Source organism: Cololabis saira, chromosome 11, assembly GCF_033807715.1.
Source record: "Cololabis saira isolate AMF1-May2022 chromosome 11, fColSai1.1, whole genome shotgun sequence".
Classification (NCBI taxonomy): domain Eukaryota; kingdom Metazoa; phylum Chordata; class Actinopteri; order Beloniformes; family Belonidae; genus Cololabis; species Cololabis saira.
In genome coordinates, this window is record NC_084597.1 from 623,984 (window position 1) to 635,983 (window position 12,000).

Here is a 12,000-nt window from a genome sequence, read left to right on the forward strand (position 1 = left end):
GTCAGGTCGGCCACCGTGAGAAGGTAAAAAGAGAAGGGGGCGGGTGAAGCTGAATGAGACCATCCACTGAGCTGTTTAATGCGAAACAGATGATGAAGACTTTTAAGGATTTGCTTGATGTGTAAAGTGAAATAAAATACAATCAAACTAAGTTTTGCGCCGCTCTATTTAAATAAGCACACTTGTGTGTGAGTGTTCTGCAGCGCGCGTGTGTTTTGCATGTCGGGAACCGATGCAGCAGCGCGGTGATGCGCGCTGCTGCAGCCGACTTCCTGGTTCCCCAAGCGGGTCCGATGACCTGGTTCCCGGCCGCTTTAAGAGCAGAGATTTCTGGGGTCTGTCTCAGGTCAGATCAGCTTCACTCTCCGAGATTTGCAGCCAAATCTGTCGGTTACAAACCCGGTACCGGATCCCGACATGCGCGTGTGTGTATTCGCGGCGCGACACACAGATTCTCATGTAGCCTATGTGGTGCTGGACTGGCGCAGCTGATGGACAGAAACTTATGGTGATTTTTAAAAGAAAAACTTTGCATAAGACGTTTCCAGCCGGAGTCATTATAAGGGTGAATGAAAAGAGGGGGCTGGATGAAAGGATGATGATCAATGATGGACCGGGACCGGGACCGGGACCCGGTCCGCCGCGGGACCAGCGCGGGGGGGGGCGGACTGGGACCCGGGACCCGGTCCAGCGCGAGGGAGCAAACGGGGAGCGGGACCCGGGACCGCCGCGGTCGGGATTTTTAAAAGAAAAGCGTTCCCTAAAGAGACTTTTCCAGCCAGAGTGAAATGAAAAGGGCTGGATGGATGAGGAGATGATCAGTGGCTGAGACAGGTTTGTGCAGCAACCCGGTGGTTTTTTTAAATTCTTTAATGCAGAAACAGAATATGAACCTTTGAAGGGTTTGATTGATGTGAAAAGTGAAATAAAATATCAAACTAAGTTTTGCTTCTGCTGTATTTTTAGCGCGTGTGTTTTGCAACGCGTGTGTGTGCAGCTCCGTCTCCTTAGACGGCGCCTTTTGGGTCGGTGCGCCATATGTGTGTTTTAAAACCAAAAATGACACAAAAAACTGAGGGTGCGCCTTTCCACACAGTGCGCCATATGGTCGCGAAAATACGGTATATGCTCCCAGAACTTAAAAATCAGACTTACTGCATTGAAGATCATTTTGTGGTTGTGTCTGCCAGCAGTCAGATCCAGCTTGTTATCAAAAGCTGAGTAAAATATAAACCAAATAATCTTCACAGACCTGAGTTTCATGATGCAGATGGATATCCTTCCTCTTTTAGTAATATTTCCTTATTTATGGTACATTTGAACCTGGGTGTCAAAACTCGTGTTGGTTTTTTAGGCCTGAACTTTTCACTGAGCAACTAAAACAAGAGATGCCTTCATCCCTGTCTCTGATGCCGACTCATGTTTGACATTTTAGATATTTGAAACACATCCTGTCTCCCGTCTCCAGATTGCACGGAGTCCAAACTGTTTCATCAGTGATTTTTCTTCCCTGCAGAGACATTTAGCTCGATGAGACAAGTGGACGGCTACTCAGAACAGGAACGACAGTCACTCACACTCTTTATTGTAGTTTGGGATTTTGGTTTTTTACTCTGTGGACCTTCAGCTTTTACCTTGCAGCATCTACAGTTTGCATTATAACATTTTTTACAGATATAAATGTCATGTCCTCCTAATCCCCCTTGTCTGGGCGTGAGTAACCACGGCCTGCAGCCATGAGGCCCGGCAGGGCACGGCCCAGTCGTGTGGGCAACGACAATTACTATGTTTACATGCAGTCAAAATTCAGGTTATTGCTAATATTCTGGTTACTGAAACATTCGGAATATTCCGTTTACATGGTAATTAATCATTCGGGATATCTGGATCAAACCAGCGACGCACGGAGAACATCATGACGCAATTCCCGCCATTTCCGCTTCTTCTTCCTGTATCCAAATTCAAAACAAATGCTGCTTCGCGCAACTTTTCGCTCACCTTCTTGTAAATCTCGCTATCCCCGTACTTTCTACTGTCTACAAATGCAGAAATGTTCATATCCTTCATTACATTTATGAAGTGATTAGTCTCCTCCTCACTCCAAAAGTGTGACGTGGTCTTGCGTTTCACCGTGTTTAGAAGAACTTCAACCTGATCTCACAAAAATCCGTGAAATGCCCACGACCTCTCACCACTATTTTCCGTGGTACCAACACGGAAACTGGTAAAATTACGTGTGGGCACCACGGATATTGTACCATGCAAAGTCAATGGGATCCGTGGTCGTGATATATACACGGATTATGACATTATTATTATTTATATATTATTCTTTGTTATAGTGGCTAAATTATGCGTTTTTGTCGCGCAAGGTACGGTTTTTTACTGTCAGTTTGTAAAAACATGTTTTTAACGCTGTTTTAGCAGTGTTTTAATGAGGTTTTAATCTGAGCACCACGGATATAGTACTATGCAAAGTCAATGGGGGCGTGGTCGTGATATATACACGAATTATGACATTATTATTATTTATATATTATTCTTTGTTATAGTGGCTAAATTATGCGTTTTTGTCGCGCAACGTACTGTTTTTTAATGTCAGTTTGTAAAAGCCCGTTTTTAACGCTGTTTTAGCAGTGTTTTAATGAGGTTTTAATCTGAGCACCACGGATATAGTACTATGCAAAGTCAATGGGGGCGTGGTCGTGATATATACACGAATTATGACATTATTATTATTTATATATTATTCTTTGTTATAGTGGCTAAATTATGCGTTTTTGTCGCGCAACGTACTGTTTTTTAATGTCAGTTTGTAAAAGCCCGTTTTTAACGCTGTTTTAGCAGTGTTTTAATGAGGTTTTAATCTGAGCACCACGGATATAGTACTATGCAAAGTCAATGGGGGCGTGGTCGTGATATATACACGAATTATGACATTATTATTATTTATATATTATTCTTTTTTATAGTGGCTAAATTATGCGTTTTTGTCGCGCAACGTACTGTTTTTTAATGTAAGTTTGTAAAAGCCCGTTTTTAACGCTGTTTTAGCAGTGTTTTAATGAGGTTTTAATCTGAGCACCACGGATATAGTACTATGCAAAGTCAATGGGGGCGTGGTCGTGATATATACACGAATTATGACATTATTATTATTTATATATTATTCTTTGTTATAGTGGCTAAATTATGCGTTTTTGTCGCGCAACGTACTGTTTTTTAATGTCAGTTTGTAAAAGCCCGTTTTTAACGCTGTTTTAGCAGTGTTTTAATGAGGTTTTAATCTGAGCACCACGGATATAGTACTATGCAAAGTCAATGGGGGCGTGGTCGTGATATATACACGAATTATGACATTATTATTATTTATATATTATTCTTTGTTATAGTGGCTAAATTATGCGTTTTTGTCGCGCAACGTACTGTTTTTTAATGTCAGTTTGTAAAAGCCCGTTTTTAACGCTGTTTTAGCAGTGTTTTTATGAGGTTTTAATCTGACCACCACAGATATAGTAGCCTACTATGCAAAGCAACCTGATCTCACAAAAGTCTGTGAAATGCCCACGACCTATTTCCGTGGTACCAACACGGAAAGTGGTATAATTCCGTGTGACCACCACGATATAGTACTATGCAAAGTCAATGGGATCCATGGTCGTGATATACACACGGATAATGCCCACGACCTATTTTCCGTGGTACCAACACGGAAAGTGCTATAATTCCGTGTGACCAACACGGATATAGTACTGTGCAAAGTCAATGGGAGGCGTGGTCGTGATATATACACGTTTTATGACATTATTATTATTTATATATTATTCTTTGTTATAGTGGCTAAATTATGCGTTTTTGTCGCGCAACGTACTGTTTTTTAATGTCAGTTTGTAAAAGCCCGTTTTTAACGCTGTTTTAGCAGTGTTTTTATGAGGTTTTAATCTGACCACCACGGATATAGTACTATGCAAAGTCAATGGGGGCGTGGTCGTGATATATACACGAATTATGACATTATTATTATTTATATATTATTCTTTGTTATAGTGGCTAAATTATGCGTTTTTGGCGCGCAAGGTACGGTTTTTACTGCCAGTTTGTAAAAACATGTTTTTAACGCTGTTTTAAGAAGAGACAGGCGATATTTAAAGTTTCTCCCATTTCGTCAACCACAGGGGATTCCCTGGGCGTCCCCTCTACGTCATAGAGTGACGAAGGGGGATCCTGATCACGTGACGGATCCCCCCGAATAATAATGATAATGCTAATGATAATAGTAATATTAATAATAATAATAATAATAATAATAATAATAATAATAAGAAGAAGAAGAAGAAGAAGAAGAAGAAGAAGAAGAAGAAGAAGAAGAAGAAGAAGAAGAAGAAGAAGAAGAAGAAGAAGAAGAAGAAGAATGATAATAATAATAAGAATGATGATAATAATAATGATAATGATACTAATAATAATAATAACAATGATGATAATAATAATAATAATAATAATAATAATGCAGAAATTAATTAATTATTTATATTAATCATAATATTAATATTTAGTATAATAATAAATACACCTGTAGCACAAACCAGTGTTTATAGCAAACATTCAGAGACATTATCAGACAATGATTAATGACGCAACACAGTCTCACTCCGGAGGCATGTGCTTGTGCTCTTACAACGCCATATTAAAACAAATTATAAACCACATTAACACTTCATAGAAACAAAGATCGAGGGATGAGGTCTGAAAGATCTGTTTTGAAACGTGGCTTAATACGTTACGCCACTGAACGCAACCCTTCCTGTCGCCGAGATAGGCAGCAGGACAAAACGTTAAAATAGCACTAATAAATGCATATATTGATCTTGTCCATCACATACATCTACTCACGATATAAATATACATTTTATGGTCACACTTTGTCTGTTGAAAAATGAGCGGATATATTATTTCGGAACCCTAATGTCAACATCTGTTATGAGATTCTGTTATAGTGGGAGGCCCCGCCCCCTCCGGTGTTGTCATGGTAACGTTTTGCCCCGACTGTTAAACAGGAAGTGCTGTACAGCTGATGTCTCGAACGTTAACCGTTGAACGTTAATTAAAGCAGAGACGTTCAATAAACTGTATAGCGTATCTTTGATTAAAGTACTGCTGAAGTGATAGAAACGCTCCATGTCTCCTCTCCATTTATTGAACACAAACAACATCTTAACCCTAAACCGGAAGGAGGTTACCAGAACTTTTGAACTTTTTTTAAAAACATTTTTTAAGATGTGTTTGCATAACTTAAACACACAGAAATGTATTAGCACTATGATATATTATACATTTGATCATCCTTGATCATCCAGGATCATCCTGTCAGACTGGGGAAGCGGTTAAAGGGTCTCTAAATAGCCATGTTAAGTTAATGGGAAAATTTCAAAAGGTGAAACAATCAGTATTTAAAGGGGAAAATAAACTCAGAACTGGTCCAAATTGAATAGTATGACTGTGTATAATACTATCATCGATATCTTAAAGAAATCTGGCCACAAAATACTCGTTAAAAGATTTTGACTGATTGTTTCCAGCTCAGCCCCTTAAATAGGTCTCTGAATATACAAGTCAAACATCCATGATCTGTACCAACAAGAAAATCAAACTTTGTCGTAGGACAACAGTGAAGACATCGTTGGAAAGGTCTTAACCTCAGGAGCAACATATGTCAATATGAGATTTGTGGGCAATTCCTGCTCCCCAGGTGTGCCCTTTGAACCTTGTACCTGTGACACTTTTGAAGGCCTATAATTCAACAACAAAATATGCTAGAGACATGGGGTCAACAGTTTTGGAAAGCTCTGCACCTCTACTATCATGCCCGACAGTAGTCCAATAGGGGGCGCCACTGAATAGGGTCAAAACCTATAAAAAACATGATTTCACCCTCTTACAAATACAAAAGTCAAAATCAGACCGAAAAGGCGTGCTTCCCACCCTTAAAAACATATAATAAGCTTGCAAAGTTCGTGATCACAGTTTTATATAAGCGCTAATTCATTGGAACTACAAAAGCTATGACGTAGCACAATGCTGTGTATTGTAACTTGGCGCAAATTGTAGTTCTGTAACCTCTTCCGGTTTAGGGTTAAGATGTTGACATTAGGGTTCCGAAATAATATATCCGCTCATTTTTCAACAGACAAAGTGTGACCATAAAATGTATATTTATATCGTGAGTAGATGTATGTGATGGAAAAGATCAATATATGCATTTATTAGTGCTATTTTAACGTTTTGTCCTGCTGCCTATCTCGGCGACAGGAAGGGTTGCGTTCAGTGGCGTAACGTATTAAACAACGTTTCAAGACCTCATCCCTCGATCTTTGTTTCTATGAAGTGTTAATGTGGTTTATAATTTGTTTTAATATGGCGTTGTAAGAGCACAAGCTGTTAAAAATAAGGGCAGTAGAATACAGCAGGTAAATATTTAATTTAGGAGTGTCATCAAACCACACTTTTAAATTGAAGTACTGCTCTGATCGTCACATATAGACGGGATTACATTGGAAGTGTCATACAATTTGGTGTATTCTATTTGTGTCTGAAAATTTCTCGCTAGAAATGTCATCAAACCATCTTTTAAATTGAAGTATATGCATTTTAAAAAAAAAAGAGGAATGGGGAAGCCGCTCGCGGTGATCACCTGCTACGAGCGTCAAATCTAGCCGCAGACGGGATTACATTGCAGCCAATAGGAGCCTATTTGCGCCTCCGCAGTGAGACTGTGTTGCGTCATTAATCATTGTCTGATAATGTCTCTGAATGTTTGCTATAAACACTGGTTTGTGCTACAGGTGTATTTATTATTATACTAAATATTAATATTATGATTAATATAAATAATTAATTAATTAATTTCAGCATTATTATTATTATTATTATTATTATTATTATTATTATTATTATTATCATCATCATTGTTATTATTATTATTAGTATCATTGTTATTATTATTATTAGTATCATTATCATTATTATTATCATCATTCTTCTTATTATTATCATTCGTCTTCTTCTTCTTCTTCTTCTTCTTCTTCTTCTTCTTCTTCTTCTTCTTCTTCTTCTTCTTTTTCTTCTTCTTCTTCTTCTTCTTCTTATTATTATTATTATTATTATTATTATTATTATTAATATTACTATTATCATTAGCATTATCATTATTATTCGGGGGGATCCGTCACGTGATCAGGATCCCCCCTCGTCACTCTATGACGTAGAGGGGACGCCCAGGGAATCCCCTGTAGTTGACGAAATGGGAGAAACTTTAAATATCGCCTGTCTCTTCTTAAAACAGCGTTAAAAACATGTTTTTACAAACTGGCAGTAAAAACCGTACCTTGCGCGCCAAAAACGCATAATTTAGCCACTATAACAAAGAATAATATATAAATAATAATAATGTCATAATTCGTGTATATATCACGACCACGCCCCCATTGACTTTGCATAGTACTATATCCGTGGTGGTCAGATTAAAACCTCATAAAAACACTGCTAAAACAGCGTTAAAAACCAAGAGTACCTGGCTGCAGGCAAGATGGCCGACAAGGGCGCGGCCATTTTTTCCAACCATACCGGAATTCCAGACCGGAAGTTGGTCTTCTTCGTGTATATTATTATTCGTCGCGCTGAACCAGACCGGGAGTTGGTCTTCTTTTTTTTTTTTTAATAGAAACTTTATTGAAAGGTCAGACGTTACAATTAGTGAAACACATTCAGGTGTTCACAATGCAGGCAGTAATGTACATGTCCCATTACAACAGTAATAATAAACAACAATTAAACAAATGTAGTACATATAATGGCATGACGTTATTGATAGAAAAGATTATAACAGCTGAGTGAATTGAGCATGACGAATAAAACAGCATTAGAAATCCAGAAAGAGTAACAAGGGAACATAAAACTGACCCTAATGTGACATATTTTAAAATGCTTTAACATAAAGTGCAACAGACTGAATAAAATAAATAATAAACAGACATAATGAAATAAAAGGAACTTATATAAATAAGTAATTAAATTAATAAAGTAATAAAACTAGTAAGGAAAAAAAGCAGCATTTATAAGGGGGAATTCAGACTGATTTTATCCAATTCAGTAGGGAAAATTCTTTAAGAGATCATATAAATTTCGTGCCTTAATTGTTGTTATACGTTTTAGAGATTTCAAATACATTTTAAATTCGTTCATAAATACACAAAATTTGGGGGATGATTTTAGGGTCCTATTCTTGTGGATAAAAAATTTGGCCAAGCAGAGGATTACATTGCAACAGAGTTCATCATTTTTGTTTTTCAAGATCATACCAAAAGTTACATTATCTCTAGAAATAGAGGATGGGAACGATGCAATTTTCCGTTTAATAAATTTGTGAAGGTTATTCCAGAATGTTTGTATTGCATCACAAGAGAAGAAAATATGGTCCGTAGTTTCAATTTCATTTTTTAAATGAAAATTTAAATTTTTTTTTTTAAATTAAATTAAAAAAAAAAAAAGGAAAATAACTCATATTCACTATTCACTCATAATTTTTCCCCTCATGGATCCGTTTTATGGAATAACAGAGTGATAATAGTAAATAGAAAATCGTTATTTAAAAGAGATTGGTATGAGGCAGGCATTTTATTTGTGAAGGATATGATGGATTCTGGTGGAGGTCTTCTGGACTACAGGACATGGTTAGGAAAATATAAAATAAATTGTACTCAGAGGGAATATAACAGGATCCTTAAAGCAATTCCTATTCCACTTCTGCATTTAATCCAGAATACTTTGTTATTTTCAAGTGTTGAATCAACACTACCAAGACTGATGATTAATGAATGCAACTTAAATGACAAAAAATGTAACAACAAAGTGATTAGTGCTGCGTGGAAATCAATATTTTTTTACGATTTCAACAGAGGACGTAAATTCCAAGGGCTTGAGAAAGTAACAGTATCTATGTTGGAAAAAGCTCACTCTAAATATATTAAATGGCCTATTTCCCCAAAGATGAAAGAAACTCACTTTAAGATACTGCATAAAGTCTACCCAGTTGCAGAATTTCTTAAAAAAAGATTTAAGTTTGAAGTTGACCTGTGTACTTTCTGTAATGCAGCAGATGAAACTTTAGATCATATGTTTTTCTTATGTCCTGTGTCCAGAAACTTCTGGAAAGAATTGAGAAGTTGGTTATTACTTAAAATAGATGACATACCAGTTTTTAATATTTCTCATATTTTTTTATATGTAGACAATTTGAAGGCTGTTATATCTGATATGATAAATATAATTATTATCATGGGTAAATATCATATTCACTGCTGTAAATGGAGAAATGGTAAACCCTCCTTTGATTGGTTTTTAAATGATTTTAAATTGTTCTTTTTGTCCCTCAAAAAAATTTATTCCAGCAAATTGGCTAAAAAGATTTGTGACGACATATCTTGTTTTTTGCTTTTGTGATTCATGCCTCAGACCTTGCTCCTATTTTGTTATGGTTTTTGTTTTGCCTGATTTTGAAAATATATGCAAATGGTTTTACTAGTATTTTAAAATAACAACCCCTGTTTGTTTTGTTTGTTTTGTTTTGATTCATTTCTACATATATATATATATATATATATATATATATATATATATATATATATATATATATATATATATATTTTGTACATGGCTTATACTTGATGACAACATTCCACGTCATGTTTAAAATGTATTAATGTCCTTACGAGAAAATGTTATGATACTGTGTTATTGTATGTTCAATAAAAAAAAAAAAAAAAAAAAAAAAAAAAAAAACGAGGAAAGACAAACCTCCGGATCAGCGCGACGAATAATATACACGAAGAAGACCAACTTCCGGTCTGGTTCAGCGCGACGAATAATAATATACACGAAGAAGACCAACTTCCGGTCTGGAATTCCGGTATGGGTGGAAAAAATGGCCGCGCCCTTGTCGGCCATCTTGCCTGCAGCCAGGTCCCTCTCTTAAAAACGGGCTTTTACAAACTGACATTAAAAAACAGTACGTTGCGCGACAAAAACGCATAATTTAGCCACTATAACAAAGAATAATATATAAATAATAATAATGTCATAAAACGTGTATATATCACGACCACGCCTCCCATTGACTTTGCATAGTACTATATCCGTGGTGGTCAGATTAAAACCTCATTAAAACACTGCTAAAACAGCGTTAAAAACATGTTTTTACAAACTGACAGTAAAAAACCGTACCTTGCGCAACAAAAACGCATAATTTAGCCACTTTAACAAAGAATAATATATAAATAATAATAATGTCAAAAAACGTGTATATATCACGACCACGGATCCCATTGACTTTGCACAGTACTATATCCGTGTTGGTCACACGGAATTATAGCACTTTCCGTGTTGGTACCACGGAAAATAGGTCGTGGGCATTATCCGTGTGTATATCACGACCATGGATCCCATTGACTTTGCATAGTACTATATCGTGGTGGTCACACGGAATTATACCACTTTCCGTGTTGGTACCACGGAAATAGGTCGTGGGCATTTCACAGACTTTTGTGAGATCAGGTTGCTTTGCATAGTAGGCTACTATATCCGTGGTGGTCAGATTAAAACCTCATAAAAACACTGCTAAAACAGCGTTAAAAACGGGCTTTTACAAACTGACATTAAAAAACAGTACGTTGCGCGACAAAAACGCATAATTTAGCCACTATAACAAAGAATAATATATAAATAATAATAATGTCATAATTCGTGTATATATCACGACCACGCCCCCATTGACTTTGCATAGTACTATATCCGTGGTGCTCAGATTAAAACCTCATTAAAACACTGCTAAAACAGCGTTAAAAACGGGCTTTTACAAACTGACATTAAAAAACAGTACGTTGCGCGACAAAAACGCAAAATTTAGCCACTATAACAAAGAATAATATATAAATAATAATAATGTCATAATTCGTGTATATATCACGACCACGCCCCCATTGACTTTGCATAGTACTATATCCGTGGTGCTCAGATTAAAACCTCATTAAAACACTGCTAAAACAGCGTTAAAAACGGGCTTTTACAAACTGACATTAAAAAACAGTACGTTGCGCGACAAAAACGCATAATTTAGCCACTATAACAAAGAATAATATATAAATAATAATAATGTCATAATTCGTGTATATATCACGACCACGCCCCCATTGACTTTGCATAGTACTATATCCGTGGTGCTCAGATTAAAACCTCATTAAAACACTGCTAAAACAGCGTTAAAAACGGGCTTTTACAAACTGACATTAAAAAACAGTACGTTGCGCGACAAAAACGCATAATTTAGCCACTATAACAAAGAATAATATATAAATAATAATAATGTCATAATTCGTGTATATATCACGACCACGCCCCCATTGACTTTGCATAGTACTATATCCGTGGTGCTCAGATTAAAACCTCATTAAAACACTGCTAAAACAGCGTTAAAAACGGGCTTTTACAAACTGACATTAAAAATCAGTACCTTGCGCGCCAAAAACGCATAATTTAGCCACTATAACAAAGAATAATATATAAATAATAATAATGTCATAATTCGTGTATATATCACGACCACGCCCCCATTGACTTTGCATAGTACTATATCCGTGGTGGTCAGATTAAAACCTCATTAAAACACTGCTAAAACAGCGTTAAAAACATGTTTTTACAAACTGACAGTAAAAAACCGTACCTTGCGCGACAAAAACGCATAATTTAGCCACTATAAATAAGAATAATATATAAATAATAATAATGTCATAATCCGTGTATATATCACGACCACGGATCCCATTGACTTTGCATGGTACAATATCCGTGGTGCCCACACGTAATTTTACCAGTTTCCGTGTTGGTACCACGGAAAATAGTGGTGAGAGGTCGTGGGCATTTCACGGATTTTTGTGAGATCAGGTTGAA